At 42.5% G+C, this 18,378-nt stretch overlaps 1 long non-coding RNA gene across 1 annotated transcript in view; it reads left to right on the forward strand.

The window, feature by feature from the left end:
• LOC110260766 overlaps positions 1–6,345 on the forward strand; it is a 29,088-nt gene extending 22,743 nt beyond the window's left edge. Inside the window, exon 3 of the long non-coding RNA XR_002344169.1 lies at positions 5,193–6,345. This is a non-coding gene — a long non-coding RNA (uncharacterized LOC110260766). The remainder of the gene's footprint in view (positions 1–5,192) is intronic.

Here is an 18,378-nt window from a genome sequence, read left to right on the forward strand (position 1 = left end):
GTAACCCGCGTGTAGGGAATTTTGGCACGTGACTTGACTGTCGATATGTTATCGGGTTGGGGAGTTCCCTTCGTGGCTCAGAGGTAATGAACCCAACTAGATCTATGAGGATGCAGGTTCGATCCCTGGCCTCGCTCAGTGGGTTAAGAATCCGGTGTTGCTGTGAGCTGTGGTATAGGTTGCAGACGTGGCATTTCCTGAGCAGGGTTTGGAGTTGGCCTACCCTGGAGGAAATCTGAATTTTTTGTGTAATTTTCTAGTAGAAGCCAGGGATCTGTTCTCTTCTTCAGAGTTAAATTATATAACCATGAATAACGTAGTCATTGAATAGTATAGCCATAGAAAGCACCAGCACAGCCCATGGCTCAGGGTCTCAGCAAGTACTGGTTTTATTTTCCTCTTGCAAACCACCCCAATTTGGTTATTTCTGTCTTTATACTAGCCGTGAGGTCCACATGGCCTCGCCCTTCTGAATTTTGGGTTGGCTTTGGTCTACCCAATAGTGAATTAAAAGCCAGTGGTGATCCTGGGCAGTGTTGGATCCAAAGGTTGGTTTTTTCCAGGCCCATGGCCTGTGAGGGGCCCTCGAAGGGGGTGAGGGTGAAAGGGTTTTGTGTGTCCTTCCTTTGCTGATAGGGTATGTGAGCTGTGCCCTCTCATTCCTTCTTGCTGTTCTCGCTCGTCACATGGCAGCTGCCTCCTCCGTTCTGTAAAGAGCACACCCTTCCTTCCTGCTGGAGAACTTAGCCTGTTTGCCCAACCAATGCACTTGGCTCAGTGGACAAAGGTGGGGAGGTTTTGTGTGTGTGTTACATGTGCAACAAAGACGGGTCCCGCCCTGGATTTTGCTGTGGATCACATTCAAACCTGCGTTATGTCAACTGTCTCCCCCTCCCCCCAGTAACAAAGATCATTGTTTCAAAGGCTGGCTTCTCAGGGCTTTTGCCAAGGAAAAAATAGCAAAGATTATAGAAAATTATAGAAGCAGACTCAGGAAAGTCCATGGCCCTGAGATTACATTTAATACAATAATGTGTTTACTCGCAATGCCATTTTACGGTTTTGTTCTCCCCAAAGCACAATTTACAATGGTTTTACTAAAGGGTTTCAAGTCATCTTGGTACGTGATCTTTTGTTTATGTGTCTTTTAATTACCCAGATCGGTTTTTCCTTGATTTCAGCTCATCTTAAAAATTTTCAGAGGCTGTGCCAGGACAGCTTAAGGGGCACCAGGTTTCTTGCTAGACAGCCAGCAAACCACTATAAGGTTTTTCTGGGGGAATCGTAAAAAAATTAAAAGGTGTAAGGGAGTGGTCTCTGTAATCATACACTCTTCTTGAGCCCCAGACCGGTTGTGTTCCCTCTCCTACGCCTAAACCCAAAGCTATATATGGTATTGGTATGAAGCAGCATCATGCTAGAGATAATTATGTCTTGTCTTGAGGACTTGACCCAATCAGGCTGACGCTTCATAAGGAAAGTCTTGTGACACTGGCGGACTTGGCATCTGCCTGGGGCTGTTTGCAAACCCACTCCATTATAGACACAGGCCCTTCTCAGAGAAATGCTGTGTCCTTGGAACTCCTTAAAACTTTTCACTTTAAGCTAATTGCAGGCTTTCCTCTGGGTCCAGAACCAAGTAAATACACATTTAAAATGAACTTCTGATGTCCACTCATAAACAGATCATGTCTGGAAGACATAATATTTTTTCGCAGAGCAGAGATCTGGGACAAATACATTTTCATGGTTGTTTCACTGTTGTAAAACTTGATCTGAAACCTGTGATACATGTCCCCGGGGGAAAAATACCAAACTCCGTTGTTCTATCAATCGTGGATAATCGAATCCAGTTGCACGTGCCTTGTGCAAAAGAGGAAACAATAGCCCAGAGAGCATGCGTGCCTTGCTCAGTATTCCCTAGCATCCCCTCTGGCCTGACCTCTGCCCTCCGCCGTCTTCTCTAGCTCCTCCTCCCTAGCAGCTCAGCCCTGACCTGGTTTCTACAGCTCAACCTGACCCTAGGCAGAGGCCTGAAGGGCATTCATCCCAGACTCGGCTCTGTGGCAAGTCACCGTTTCTGCTGGTCTGGCTTAGATCTGTGTCCCAGCTCTGAAAACCCTGTTTCTGCTCTGTTTTGCTCCTCTGTGCCTGACTCCTGATCAGTGTCTCCAAGAGTCCTGGTCCCTTTAAAGCCGAGTCCTCTTCTGCTTCTGCTGGTTTTTTCTTACTTCTTTCTTTCTCTTCTTTTTTTCTTTCTTCCTTCTTTCCTTCACAATTTTATTTGGTGTACAGTTGACTTACAGTTGTTGTTTTAGTTTCAGGTGTACATCAAAGTGAATCAGTTATATATATACACACACATATATAAGTATATGTATATACATGTGCGTGTGTGTGTGTATATATGTGTGTGTATGTGTATATATATATATGTGTATATATATATATATATATATATATATATATATATATATCTCCATTCTTTTTTCCCATATAGGTCATTACAAACTGTTGTGTAGATATGCCTGTGCTATACAGTAGGTTCTTGGTAATCATCTATTTTATACAGTAGTGTGTATGTGTTATTTTCATCCTATGAATTCTTCCCTCCCCCTCCAGCATTTTCACTTATGGTAACCATAAGATTGGTTTTGAAACCTGTGAGTTTTATAAGTTCTTTTATGTCATTTTTACTAGATCCTACATATAAGTGATCTCATATGATGTTTGTCTTTTACTTATTTCACTCAGTATGATAATCTCTAGGTCTATCCATGTTGTTGCAAACGGCATGATTTCATTTTTTATGGCTGAGTAATATTCCATTGTATATATGTACCACATCTTCTTTATCTGTTCCTCTGCTGATGGACTGGCTTACTTTCCAATGCCTGGAGCCTTACTCATCACAGACAAATGACAGAAACCAGGATTAATAATGACGATGATCGTGATGATGAGGGCTAACGTATATTAAGCACAGTGCTCAGCACTCATCACTCATCACTCAACACATCATCTTGCTTAATCTTTATAAACATTTTAGCAAGTAGATAATATTAATGTCCCCATTGATAAGTAGATAAACTGAAGCCCAAAGAGGCTGAGTAACTGCCCAAGAACCTGGAGGTCATTGCTCAGATTCGAATGCAGTCACATCTGGATCTCAGCTCTTAGCTATGACACTCTTCTGTTAGGTGAAGACAGACCTTTCTAATGTTCAATGCCTGCCTTGATTGCTAAGGGCTGCCCCCTCCAAAATTCCCCGTAGCTCTGCCCTGTCTCCTGTTGGGATGTCTAGATGCCATGTTGTGTTCCCTGATGAGGCCTCTTGATACTGGCAGCTCTCTTGGACCTCACCTATTGTCTACGGCCCAGTGCTTTGGACACTGTGCTCTGCTTCCTGCCATGCGTGTCTCCCCATCACATGCAGCAGAGTGACTGCTCACCTCCCCTGGCAGGGCCCCTTTCAGTCCAGCTCCACTGAGTCTTCCCTGTTTGCTGCTGTTGATGCAACCAGGTCCCTGGTCTGATACACAGCTTGCTAGGGATTTAACTGGGTATTGAGGAAAGAGGTGGGGGTTTCACTGGAGACCAGCATTTTGATTGATTGCATGGAGGGAAAAAACCCACACCTTAAACAATATGAAGAGTTTATTTATGTTTTGGGAAGAAATTAAAATCTGTGATGTAACTTTTAAAGTTCAGGAATGCAACTTCCAGAGATCTTTTATAAATATTCAGGGGTAACTTCATACATCTTTCAGAAGTGATTATATTGTAAAAATGTTAATTGGTCTGCAAAACTTGCATTTTTTTCAGCTTACCTGTGGTAAAGATCATCCCTTGTCTTTTAGATTTGCAGGAAATTTAGCCCAGAATGACTTACAACTGAACTCTTGGTTCATTACTGATGCTACATAACATTGTACTTAAGTGTAGTCCTGTGTCCACATTCCCAGCTGCCTTTCTGGGTCTACATGTATTCCTAAAATGTTTGATTTTTGACCAAAATATCTAAGTCATCTATGTCAGCCCCATACCATTTAGGCCATTCCCCACACCTAATTCCTCTCTGTCCCCAAATGAATTTTAGCCCCTTATCTAGTTATACTTTCCTAACCTTCTGCATATAATTTTATTTTCTCTGGCATCTGCATCCCATTCTCTTAACCTTGACCTGTCTCGGCAGTTTCTAGCTGGGAGACTTCAGGTAACTTGGATAAACACTCCAGGCCTCTGGGACTTGGTGGTTAAGTGGCATAGAATGACCACTTTTGCAAAGTGCTTAAAAGAGTGTTTAGTACAGGCTAAGCGTTCTTTCCATTATGGACAAGTAATTCTTGTTTAAGAATTGTCTGGTCTCTTAGAGTTTCCATTGTGTCTCAGCAGTAATGAACTCGACTAGAAACCCTGAAGATATGGGTTTGATCCCTGGCCTTGCTCAGTGAGTTAAGGATCCATTATTGCTGTGAGCTGTGGTGTAGGTCACAGATGAGGCATGGATCTGGCATGGCTGTGGCTGTGGTGTAGAACAGCAGCTGCGGCTCCAATTCAACCCCTAGCCTGGCAACTTCCATATGCTGTGGGTGTGGTCCTCAAAAGACAGGGAAAAAAACAAAAAAAAAGTCTGGTCTTTCATTCCACTATATGGGCAAAGAGCTCCTGTTGTGGGTGGAATGAAAATAAGACCGTTTTTGGAGCCCCTTCTCTGCTTCAGCCTCACTGCTAAGCAAGCACTTCCATTATTTACTTAGTGCTTTCAAGGATCCTAAAGAGACCATCATATCATTACAGGTTTGGGGTAATGACTAGTTTGGGGCTCAGGGAGTATTTTTCCTCTCTTGCTTCTTAGAGACCACGTCTGACCACGTCCTACAGTGCTTTTGCGTTTGCTTGAGGTGCCACTGTAGTTCTGCAGTGTGTCTTGGGGGTTTTCATGCAAGAGGAGATCAGGGGACAGGGGCAGGGACAGTCTTTGGGGAGACTGTAAGAGGCTTTCGATGTTTTGGAAGAATGTAGGATATTCTTGGCAGTGTCATTACAGAAGAGTGTCTACCTCCTGGATAGTTTCTGGGGAAAAGATCTTTAGAATCCAGAGAGAAATGAAGGAATAGTGAGCATCGTGGGATAATGTTAATGAAAACAGAAAAAATTTGTGAAAATAACTTGCTTGGCTCTCTTCCCAGGACGAATCCCTGAGGACACCTGCAAAGGACTGGAAGCTCTTAGCAACTCCTTGACCTGAGAGTGAGGAACCGAGTGGCGGGGAGCCCCAGGACCTGCCCATCATCACGTCTCTGCAGTGGCCTTGCCACAACCTGCCCGGCGGGTTCTCCTGGATTGGGGGAAGGTCTGGACCCGTGTCCCTCGGGGGTTCTCCTAGGTCTCTTATGGAGGAGGTGGCAGGGCAGGGAATTGCTCAGTGACTTTCGACTCCATTTCCAAGGCACATGCATTGTTAAGTGCTAAGACTTCTGTAAGATAGTTGGAGTGGAAAATGGAACCCTTAATCCTAGACCCTAAAGTTCAACTCTTTCATGATCGCTACAATGGGTGCTAAAGAGAAGAGAACAGAGGAAACAGTCTGGGCAAATGTATCCTGTTTGTTGTTATGGGGCTTTGGTCTCAAATCTCTGTGGTTGAGCTGAGCTAGTTTGGAGCATGTGTCAGCTGTGAGCATGCCCTTTGCCTGTCTAAATTCAGGTGGAAGACGAAAAGCCTAATGATAAGTTCAAGGTCAAATAAGTCTAAATATGAATAAGAAGCAATAAAGCATAGTCCTAAAGTCAGATGTGAAAGCGAGAGAATGTGATGCTTATGGATGAGAAAAGTGAGACAGGCCTTATGGAATCTCCAGCTTTCATGCTGGACTTTGTTTGGTATAGAACCTTCTCAGCATGGTGCTAGGATGCTCCCTTCTCAGGAAATAGCTCAGACGGGAGAAACCTTGAGCTTCTCCCAGTAGCTGAAAGGTGCCTCAAACATTCATTACAGCTTCTTAGACAGAGTTCGCTGAGGAAAGTTGTGTTCCCTGGGGCTGAAAATTCTAGTAGACTGTAGGTGCTTTCAAACTTTGTGGTTTTTATTTATTTTTATTTTAAAAATTTTTTTGAAAGATACTTCTTTTAGGCATAGAAACTTATACAGAACTCTAATATGTAACTGGTTAAAATGTATTCTATTTGTATAAATTTATTTTAGGAACTCAAATGCAGTGAAGCTTTGCTACATGCACTCTTTACTGGATAACAGTGAGGAGAGTGGGCGGGGAGATATCCACTCAGTGAAAAGGAGATTGCAAACCAAATTTCCAAAAGAAATAAAGAGATCAAAAATTCAGTAATATGGTTCTGAAAAACCAAACTGAACATGAGTTTACGCCATGAAGTAGCCTTTATTCTTTAACATGGAGTGCTCAACAAGATAAATGGGAGAAGGATTTTCATTAAAAAGAACAGGAAATTATGAAACAAAGGCTGGTAAAAATGAAAAAAAGTTTAAGGAAAAAAAAAAAAACAGTTGGGAAAAATGGAGAATCAATGACAATACTCCAAAATATCTTTCATAGAAATTCAGTAAAAATGAAACAGAAGTAAGGGTGGAGAATCAATATTTTGAAAGATGATGATTTAAAAAATGTACCAGAATTGAAGATCAGTTTTTGAGTACTCTGAGTACCAATTCCAGAATGAAAAATAAGTCAAATAAAAATAAATTCATAAGTAGATGAATGACAGTGATACTGTAGAGTCTCAAGGTGTATTAATTTGCTGGGGCTGCCATAACCAAGTCCCACAGGTTTAGGTGGCTTACACAGGAGAAATTTCACAACCAATCAAAAAATAAACAAGCAAACAAAAACCAAAAAAAGGAAAAAAAAAAAAACCTCACAAGAAAAGCTTCACTATTCTAGAGGCTAGAAACCAGACTAAGGTGTCAGCAGGGTGGGTTTCTTCTGAGGTTTCCCTCCTTAGCTTGCAAATGGCCTTCTCACTGTCTTCCTTCCATCTTTGCTCAGTGCCTATCTGTGTCCTCATGTCCTTCTTATAAGGACACCATGAATGGCTCTACCTCTAAATACAGTCACATTCTGAGGTACTAAATGTTGAGCTTCAACAATATGAATTTTGAGGAGCATACAGCTCAATGTGTAGCATAAGAATAAGGAACAAAATCTTAAGATGCCCCATGAGAAAGGAGTGGCCATCAGACTTTATCTCAGCCACAATAGATAACAGAGGAAAAGGGAACAAAGACTTCCATTGCCTGTGAAGGGAGAGTAATTGTCTGATTTAAAATGAAGCTAGATGGAGTTCCTGTCATGGCACAGGGGAAATGAATCCGACTAGGAACCATGAGGTTGCAGGTTCGATCCCTGGCTTCACTCAGTGGGTTAAGGACCTGCTGTTGCCATGAGCTGTGGTGTAGGTCACAGACATGGCTCAGATCTGGCTGTGGCTGTGGCTGTGGCACAAGCCAGCAGCTGTAGCTCGGATTAGACACCTAGCCTGGAAATCTCTATATGCCGCGGGTGTGGCCTAAAAAGCAATAAATGAATAAATAAAATGAAGCTAGAATATTGTTAAAAAGGAAGCATAGGTAAGTTAGATAATTTTGTCAAGGCTGAAAAACTAAGTGCTAGGGCTAGCCTTTGCTTTCAGACCGTCTGACCTCAGCCCCTATACTTTCAATCATTATGCTATTAGGAACAAACAGGGACATAACTGTAGCTACAGTTTTAAAAAATAATGAAGACATATGAACAAGTTGGTGTTAATAAATTGGAAAACTTAGATGCAATTTGTACTTTCTAGAAAAATATGAATTATTAACCTTGACACAGAAGGAAACAGAAAACCTGATTATTTCAATGATGACAGCTATTTAATGCCAAGTCAAAAAGCCTTCTCTTCTCCAAACTAAATAGGCTCAGATGATTTTACTGACAATTTAAAATAACTTGTTCAAGAACAGATAATTTTTATGTTATATAAACAATTTCAAAGAATTAAAAAAAGCCTAGGAAACCTGCTTAACTTGTGTTATAACATTAGGAGAATTTTGACACTTAAGACAGAATAAGAGCAGCAGGAAAAAAAATTTAGATCAGCTTTACTTATATATAAAATTTGAAAAAAGGGGGGGCTTAAACAAGGGGATTTAAGCAGTTAAAAATTAAACCAAGACACCCCCCCAGCCCCACTCCTGGGCATCTATCCAGAGAAAACTATAACTAGAAAAGATACACATACTCCAATGTTCACTGAAGCATTATATACAATAGCCAAGCCATGGAAACAACCTAAATGTCCATCGACAGAGGAGTGGATAAAGAAGATGTGGTACATATACATGATGGAATATTACTCAGCCATTAAAAGGAAAGAAATAATGGCATTTGCAGCAACATGGATGGACCTAGAAATTATCATGCTAAGTGAAGTCAGTCAGACAGTGAGACACCAACATCAAATGCTCTCACTTATATGTGGAATCTAAAAAAAGGACACAATGAACTTCTTTGCAGAACAGATACTCACAGGCTTTGAAAAACTTTTGGTTTCCAAATGAGACAGGCTGGGAAGTGGGGGGATGTGCTGGAGATTTGGGGATGGAAATGCTATAAAATTGGGTTGAGATGATCATTGTACAACTATAAATGAAATTAAATTCGCTGAGTAAAAAAAAAAAAAAAAAGAAAAAGAAAAATAGGAGCTCTCTTCATGGTGCAGAGAAAATGAATCCAACTAGTAACCATGAGGTTGTGGGTTTGATCCCTGGCCTTGCTCAGTGGATTATGGATCCGGCATTGCCGTGAGCTATGGTATAGGTTGCAGACCTGTCTCAGATCCTGCGTTGCTGTGACTGTGGTGTAAGCTGGCAACTGTAGCTCCAATTGGACGCCTAGCCTAGGAACCTCCATAGGCCATGGGTGCGGCCCTAAAAAAAAAAAAAAAAAAAGCAACCAAGACATTGGCCAGGAATATAAGGATCATTTATTATCTAAAAATCTATTAAAAGGTATATAAATTATTAAATTTAATATAAAAACTATCTCAAAAGATACAGAAAAAGCATTTGATGTAATTTAATAACTATTCTCAATGATAACTATTATAAAATAGGAATAAAGGAATTCCCTCTCCTCAATAAAGTGATACTGTAGAGTCTCAAGGTGTATTAAATTTTAAAATTTCACAGTTAATATATTTAACAGTGAGATCTTCTAATAGTGTACATTCAAGTTAGAATTCAAGGATGCCCTAGTCAACATTTCTTTTGAACTTAGTCCTCGAGATTCTAGCCAATGTATAAATTTAAATCAGCCAAGCTGCAGAAATCTTGCTCTCTAGGAAGGGGGTGTCAGACGCTTGCTGGGGTCAGCCTCTCTGTCTTTTCCAAGTGTCTATGACTTCACTTTCTCAGACCAGCAGAAAGGGGCCCATCAGGAACCAAAGTCAATCTGAAGTCTTCCTGGAGGTCAGCTCTAACTTGTTTCATTCATCTCTTCACCGCTGCGACCTGGTCCCCTTACAGGAAAAAGAGGAGCTGAGGACTCAGACCATCTTATTCTTTGGCATAACATGGAAACTTCCTTTTCCCCAAATCTAAGAGAACACCCCAATTGCCTTGGTCACCACATCACCCTCTACGTCGACTTTCAAGCCACCAACAAGGGCAAATTCAACCAAACAATCTCCCTCACTTTCTGGTTTTTCATTCAAAGAGAAATAGAATTTTCTTTTTTTATTTAAAATTAAATTGCAAGGATCAAGGTCAAAAAGTCACCGGGGCCTCCTGGCTGCACTCTACTTTCCTCATTTTGTGGCTCCAAGTGAGACAATGAATTGTGCCTTCAATTTGCATGTGGTGTGAAAACGGATTCTTGTCTGACTCCCTCACACTTGCATCAGACACGAACTCAGCCTGGCGTCGTCTGCCCTGTTCCGCTTTTGATTACCTTTTGCTTTGATGCGCGCGGATTTATTAACACGCCAAGCGCTCCCAGGGAATCTCAGAGCTGGGAGCCCGGTGCCAAAATCACAAGGTGCTCTTTCCATCACACAAGGCTTTTGTTTAAGCATTTCTCCAGCGAACCTGCCTGTCAAGGCTGATTCTGTGGAAGAACATATTTGTGCGACAAAGCAAAGCTGCGGCCGAAGGGTCGGGAAGCCTATGACTCGTGAGGTGAATAATTCACTCCAGGCCATGCAGGACACGCGGGGTCACGGATGCTCACAGCGGGAGCGAGGCGTTATTCATTACCAGCCTTGGGTTTGTCGTCTTCAGAGATCCCCCTTCCCCCGTTCAGTGCCCCTTCAGGTTTTAACAAGACATCACATTCTTTTAAATTTCCCCTGGGCGGCAGAGGTCTCTCCCTGCCCCCTCTTTTTCTTTCTCTTTTTCCATGCTCTACAACACTAGGTAGAAAGCTGGAGCGCTTGTAAATTGCAGCAGTTAACGTCAAATTGATGGAGCAGTGATCAAATGAAGTTCATAACCACACAATGCAACCTGAGTGCGGAATGCTGTTTCAAACATTTCTAATGACAGTGTTATAAAATCATAAAAACAGAGGCCCCACCCCCACCCCCCCCAGCAATAAAAAGACTTCATGTGGGTGACCAAAACTATTAACGAGGATGAGTGGACCTTGGTTTTGGGACCAGTGGTGTCCCAGTAGGAACTTCAGCATTGGGAGGTCCTTAAACTTAGAACTGTCCTAACTCCCTTCTTCCTGGTTTCCTTTTTTTTTTTTTTTTTTTTGTCTTTTTGCTATTTCTTTGGGCCGCTCCTGCGGCATATGTAGGTTCCCAGGCTAGGGGTCGAATCGGAGCTGCAGCCACCAGCCTACGCCAGAGCCACAGCAACGCGGGATCCGAGCCGCGTCTGCAACCTACACCACAGCTCACGGCAACGCCGGAATCGTCAACCCACTGAGCAAGGGCAGGGACCGAACCCGCAAGCTCATAGTTCCTGGTCGGATTCGTTAACCACTGCGCCACGACGGGAACTCCCTTCCTGGTTTCCTAACCTTGATTCCAGGGAGTTTGCTGGTCTTGAAAAGCCAGGGTGGCGAATTGCTGAGCTGTCTGCTTAGCTCCAGCATACATCCCCAGTCCATTCACAAAACAGAATGAGGGACTCTGTTACACAATTAATGGGAAGGGAAATATTTAAAAACCTATTAAACTAGATGCTCTGCAGCTGACTTCCAGCTGTCTATTCAGCTGCAAACAGCAAAAGGAAAAGTGATTAGAGGCGGGAAAAATGACAATGAAAGAGTCTGAGAATAACACTGAGCCAGTCCATTGTTACTTTCATATAGGGAGAAAGAACTGGTCCACTCACTTTTAGCTTATTATAGTTCACCCATCCAATGGAGGTAAATGGTATCTGTGTCCTAGAGAATGATTTCTTTGGAATGATTTAGTTTCAGGGAAAGGAAGAAATCGAACTTGGTGGCGAGAATAACGATATGAGATGAAGGACAGAGGCTACGGAAAGAGCAGTTAGGGTCTCCCCTCTGTGCTGTTTTTACTCTGCACAGGCTGCTGGCTGTGCCTGTCGTTAATACCCAGACAGAAGAGTAAATTGTCAACTTGCTTTCAAGCAGCGCCCTTCTGTCTTTAGAGAATTTATCTTCTAACTGCTGAAATTGTGGTTTGTGAAATCACTCCTTGATTCCAGACTGGAAATAGCCAAGGAAATAACTGAGCCTGTAAAATAGGAAAACTCATATAAAACTGTAAAGATAGACATATAGAAAAGTATATAAGGTACACAAAAGAATGACTTAGGTTTATAGGGCTTGTGTACAGAGCACAGAAAATCACAAGCTACTGGGTAGGTCTGACAGGCAGCTTTAGTTGGCACTGAATTACTTAAACAATTCAGGACCAAGTTGAGCCATTCTTGATGGGATATCATTCAGGTGGTTCCCTTTGATTGTGTGAGCCTGTGTATGTAAGATGTTATGTTTCAGTTCCTATCATTTTAAGGTGTATGTGTAGACTGAGTATCATTAAGCAAGATAGTGTTCCTGGAGGATGTCAGTATTTACCCACTAATTGACCCACTAAGAACCAGCAGTGACATGCTCTCCGGTTGTGGTCTGGAGGCTGAATTAAAATAAAAACCCACACTAGTGTTCTACTTAGATCCCCCCGATTAAAAGACTCGTATACAAAGCCGATGAGACCCACACTAGCTGCAAGTTAACGCTTGCTGGCCTCTTGCAGTCAACCCGCCAGCCCGACTTGGTAAACAAGAACTCAGGCAGAGAGAGGGTCCTTTACTGCTGCCAGAAGGGGAGGCAGGAGAGGAGCCAGCTGCAGGGTGGTGCAGGAGCATGGGTCTTGGAGCCAGACCACGTGGGTCCTAGTCTGAGCTCCGTTCGCCTTTCCCTTGGACCCTTGGTCACTTATGGAAGCCAGACCGCATTTTTCTCACGTGTGCAATGGAGGAAGTGACGTGGATCTCGTAGATGAGAGGCACACGGGAGAGAAGGTTTGAGAGTGATCCCCACCTTCAAGGCATCGGTGGAGAAGACTGGTATTTGCCAGCCATTCTCTAAGCAGCATCATGGTGAGGGACGTATGTCAGGAGAGGACCCAGTGAGAATATGACCCTCTCCCTGGAGAAGCTGTCAGACTCCAAAGACCGATCTTTAGGAGGCAGGAGAGCAATGGTATCTGACTTAGGGATTGTTGGGCCTCACCTGGAAATAGAGTATCTTTAATAAGGTTTTGTTTAAAAAAAATTTTTTTTTTAAAAAATTTTAATGACAGTTCCTTTCCAATTTGGGAGAAGTCAGCATTGAGATAAATTTGATGCTTTGGGCTTTGGGTAGCAGAATTAGCATATATCTTTTAATCTTAAAGATTAAAGAGTTTTAGTTCACAAGCAGCTTGCGGAGCCCTCCTGATGCACTATATTCAGGTAATCCCATCAAATGGGGAAATCAGATCAGTTCTGACTGATTCAAAATGTCCTGGCTGAAAGGCAGAGATGTCAGTAGAGATTTCAGGCTCATGGAAAAGTGCTTAGTGCAGCTTCATCTGCTTCTTCCATTCTAATCAGAGGGGTCCTCTGTGGGTTGTAAGACACGAAGCAAGAGGTTGAGGGAGCCCCTCAAGAACAAGGGGGCCAAAACCTGGATCTGAAGAGGCAAACACTTAAACAAGCTCTGGCTGAGGAGTGAAAGTTATAGACCCCAGGGATGAACCAGCTCGTTCTGAAGCAACTTCCTTGGTTTGGAGCCAGAGGGCCAGATGCCCAGAGTCTGCGAATACACAGGATTTAAGGCAGACTGCCGCTCTCAAGAACCTCCCGTGCTTTTCTAGCTCAGCCTTGGAGGAGTTTTATTCCATAAATTGTAGGCAAACCTGTGACCCGCTGGGTTCCAGGCACAGAACCTATGTTACCAGAACAGGGACTTGACCCAGTAGTAAAACGCTTAGAGATTTAGTCCCATCAAAAAGATAGAAATCGTAAATTACAAGCATCATAAGAGTTTTCATTTCATTTAATCATAGACATGTTTCCTGCTCTAACTTTTTAAAGATGGTCTACATTTGAAAAGAATTAGGACAATCCTGTATCTTTGATCAACTCCACATCTCTTTAGGGGAAAAGATTTAACACTCTCGTTTTTAAACAGGAATATAAATATGCATCAGCTAAGAGTTTTCCAAATTAGGCAGCAAAAACTTTATAATTTCCTGCCGTCCAAATGAATAGGAGGCCTGTTTTGTCTTAGAAGTGACTGTCTTTGAACTAAACACACTTGAGCAAGGGGGTTTTGTGCGTGTCACCATTTTTGACACAACTTGTCATTAGTTTTAACTTTGACCAGGTTGTAATGAGGAATTTGGTTGTGCAAGTTGGCCTATTGTTTGTCTATACCCAGGGTTAATCATTGCTTCCCAGGTCAATCATCATCATTTTATTTTTTAATTTTTTAACTTTTGCCTTTTTAGGGCCATACCCATGGCATATGGAGGTTCCCAGGCTAGAGGTCCAGTTAGAGCTACAGCAGCCAGCCTATGCTGCAGTCACAGCAATGCCCGATCCGAGCCGTGTCTGTGACCTACAACACAGCTCATGGCAACACTGGATCCTTAACCCACTAAGCGATGTCAGGGATCGAACCTGCAACCTTGTGGTTGCTAGTCGGATTCATTTCTGCTATGCCACAACAGGAACTCCAATCATCACCATTATAAGTGGAAAGAAATGACCTTTACCCCTGGGATGTTTCCCACAGAGTTTATTATATGTAGTTAGACCATGAGATCAGATGTAGAGGGAAGGCAGAGTACTCCAGGGTCGGGATGGGGTGGAATATGACCCAGTTCCATGGGGGAAGGTGGGCATATAAGGCTTTCTCTCTTTCAGAAACATGTCAGGGAGATGGACCAGTTGAAGGCTACATGGGGGCAGAAGAGTGGCCATGACATTCTAAGAAAAGTCTCCTTCATAACGCATTTTGAAATTTCTGCTCTCACATAACTCCTTTGAGAAGCCCTCTTGACATGACAGCGGGATCATTTCTTGTTGTGGGGAATTTCCTGAGTATTGCAGGATGTTGAGCATCTCTGACCTTCTCTCCCCAGTTAGCTTGGCAACAACAATGTCTCCAGAATGTTCAAGGCTTCTAAACATATTACTGGGATTAGTAGAGAGCCATGCATGACCCAGGTGGAAAGGCCACCAAGATTTTCTTTGGGAAGAGAAGAAACAGAAATTTCAGAACATACGACAGATCATGGCAAGAGGTGGACGTGCTAACAAGAGCATGGGCATCCAATCTCGCCTATGAGAATGTGGCCAAGAGTGCCCCCTATTGGGTAGGGAGGGGAAGGAGAAATAACACTTAGCAGGTACTTATTATGTGCCAGTATTTTGTAATAATTAATGTAATCATCACTACTCTATGAACTAGTGTACTTATTCTATCTTCACATAAAGAACTTGAGTCACAGAGAGCTTGACGGTGACAAAGGTGGGATGAGAATAGCAGACCCCTTGAATGCTTTCTCTTTTTAAAGATGTGGATTCAAACTACTCAGCCGTAAAAAAGAATGAAATAATGCCATTTGCAGCAACATAGATGGAACTAGAGAATTTCATACTGAGTGAAGTAAGTCAGAAAGATACATACCATATGATATCACTTATATCTGGAATCTAATATAAGGCACAAATGAACCTTTACACAGAAAAGAAAATCGTGGACTTGCAGAATAGACTTGTGGTTGCCAAGGGGGAGAAGGGAGTGGGTTGGTTGGGGAGCTTGGGGTTAATAGATGCAAACTATTGCCTTTGGAATGGATGAGCAATGAGATCCTGCTGTGTAGCACTGGGAACTATGTCTAGTCCCTTATGATGGAGCATGATAATGTGAGAAGATAGAATGTGTACATGTACGTGTAACTGGGCCACCATGCTGCACAGTAGAAAAAAATTGTATCGGGGGAATAACTATTAAAAATAATAAAAAAATTAATAAATGCAAAAAAAGAACCCCCCCCCAAAAAAAAGATGTGGATTCAGGATAAAGCTCCCTCTGCATTCCAAGTTCAGGGTTTTTCTTGTCATCCTGGGTGTCCAAGGTTGCATGAACAGATAAGAAAACTAGTGATTCTGTTACTGTAATTTAGACAAGTAACCTCTACCAGGAACCCGGTAGAACACTAGCCACACAGGGTATTCTGTATACCTCTCTTGCCAGTGCCAATGAGAGATACATTTGCTCAGTGCCTGCGGTGACAATTATTGCATAATTTTTGACTGCCTTAGGCCGTCCTTTACCCCAAGGTCACCATAATTTTCTTCTCTGTGGGTAATGAAATGGAGTTGTCAAGTGACTGTTGATAAGACATTAATAAAACTACTGATGAGCTGGAACTTGGGTCTAAGGAAATGTGCCAGAGACAGGCTAGGTGTTTGCCAAACCTGTTTTCTCTTCCACTAGTTCATACAGGTAGACAACACCCCCCACCTCCTTTGCAGGGAAGTATAACCGTGAACTGAATTTTGGCCAATGGAATGTGACCAGGAGTGTGTATATCACTTCCACACTGGACCCCTAAAGTCCTTCTTGGAATCCTCACCTCTCCTGCTTCCCTGTCTGCTGCCCGGATGTGGGTATCAAGATGATCTTGGGAGCTATGTGGGGAACCTGGCAGAGTCTTCATTACCCTGGTCCTTGTGAAGGAAACTCCTCAGCTGTTCCCACTGTTGATTGGATTTCATGCATTGGGTTAAATCCATTGGTGTGCTGTCTTGGGCTTGTACTGGCTGGCAAGAGCTGATCGCTAAATTTTAGGAATTTTGTAAACTAGTCAACATCAAGTTGATGGCTTGAAATCATCGTGATTGGGGCATTTACAACACAGAAGCTGGCAAATGCCACAAACTAGAGCTTTTATTTGGGGGTCATTTTACTAACACACCACTGATTAAAACACTGGGATTTTATTTGTATACAGTTAGCATTATCATAATGAATGTATATATATGTTGCTATTCAAAGTGATGTTCTTTAACAAATCCTAAGAGATGTGAAGTTGACTTTGTGGTTGTGTGGAGGTTGGCAAGCGCTGGACATCAGGGAAATGGATATCAGAGACTGGAAAAGCAATGACTCACATTATACAGTGGCAAAACATTTGGTAAAACCATTATTTATAATAACTCAGAAGGCAGACCTAGTGCCCATGCAGCCTCTGCCTCTTAGAGAAGTGGTTAGAAGCCAGAATAGTAGGTAGCACGTACTGTTTATTACTGGCTGTAGTTAAAAAGTCTTAACAAATGAGATGAAAGTTTCAAAAATACAAAGATTGGTAGAATTGGAAAAGTTTACTACTTTAGGACTCCAAAACTAGGAAATAAGACAGGAAAACTTGCAGGCCAAAGACTCTATTCAGAGATGAATCGGTACTCAGGTGGGTTTATTTATTTTTATTTAAAAATGTTTATTTTTTATCATCACAAACATTTTTGAGATGGGAAGTGTTCGAATGCATGCACATTCTAAGTTTCCCTTTAAAGCAATTGGAAAGCAAAAGTAGCCATCCTGGTTTGCTATCACCGTAGTACATTTTGTTATGTAACAAACCACCCTAAAACTTAGTGGCTTCCAATCACTATCATTTTATTTTGCTCATGAATTTGTGATTTGGGCAGAGTTTGGCGAGGAGAGCTTGCCTCTGCTCCACGCAGTGTCGACTTGACTGATGGCAGAGGTTTGCTTCCAAGATGACTCATGCTCGGCAGGTAGGCACTGGTTGTTGGCTGGGAGCTTGGCTGGGACTGAGGATGGGGGGCTTTTTTTTCCTTCCCACATGGCCTCCGTATGGGTCTGGGGTGCCTCACAGAATGATGGCTGGATCCAAAGAGCAAGTGCCCTAAGAGAGAGCCTGTTGGAAGCTGTATTCCCTTTTATACATGAACTTGGAAATCGCAGAGTGCCCCTTTACCCTTTATTCAAAATAGTCACAAAGCCCTACCAGCTTCAAGGGGGAAAACATAGATCTACTTTTTGAAAGAGGCAGGCAAGTTTCCGGATGAGCATGTGGGGTAAGAAATAATTGCCGTAGCTTCTTGCTACACTTATTCAGCGGGGGAGTGAGAATTCATTGAGCCAAGTTCATTTAAGAACCCATCTTTGTTAAGTGGTTGAAAGGAATTGGATATTTCAAATTTAGTGCTTAATTTTCTACTAGTTTAAGGCAGCCACAATGAGTCAACTTATTATCCAGTAACAACCAGAACACTATTTATAGAAAAATAAGTCCTGAAGGAGCCCCAGGGATATTTAGAAAGGAAAAAGAAGTCATTATTGGATAAAATAGACGTGAGAACGCAAAACCATCGTGTCTGCAGTGAATATTTGTTGAAGGCCTTCAGTGTGTCAAGCACCACTCAAGTCACTACGAAGATACAAATGAATGATTTATTTCTGCTCCCAAGGAAACTAACGGTGGTTGTGGGGGGGCGGGGGGGGAGGTGAATAAAAGGCATCTGTCTGATTACAAGCCAGTACTATTGACCCAACGTTAGATACGGAAACAGTGCTTGAGAAGTATGGAGAAGGTCTCATTCTACTTGGGTTGGCTGTGAAACGTGGATGAGATTTGTCCTGAATTTTCACTTATCAAAGATCATGAGTCAATCTCCCAGCAGAGGCAGAGCCGCAGACCCAGCAGCATTCCTGACTCAAAGACAGTGCTCTTTCCACACCACCACACAACGTTTTAGGTTGGGTTGTGTTGTACAGTTCATGTGTATGCTGGCTGTTAACGTTTCTTGTGCTGTTGTGTCTGCTCCAATCCCCAAGGAGATTCAGGTCAAGGTCTTGGCGAG

This window comes from Sus scrofa, chromosome 5 (assembly GCF_000003025.6).
Source record: "Sus scrofa isolate TJ Tabasco breed Duroc chromosome 5, Sscrofa11.1, whole genome shotgun sequence".
NCBI classification, from domain to species: domain Eukaryota; kingdom Metazoa; phylum Chordata; class Mammalia; order Artiodactyla; family Suidae; genus Sus; species Sus scrofa.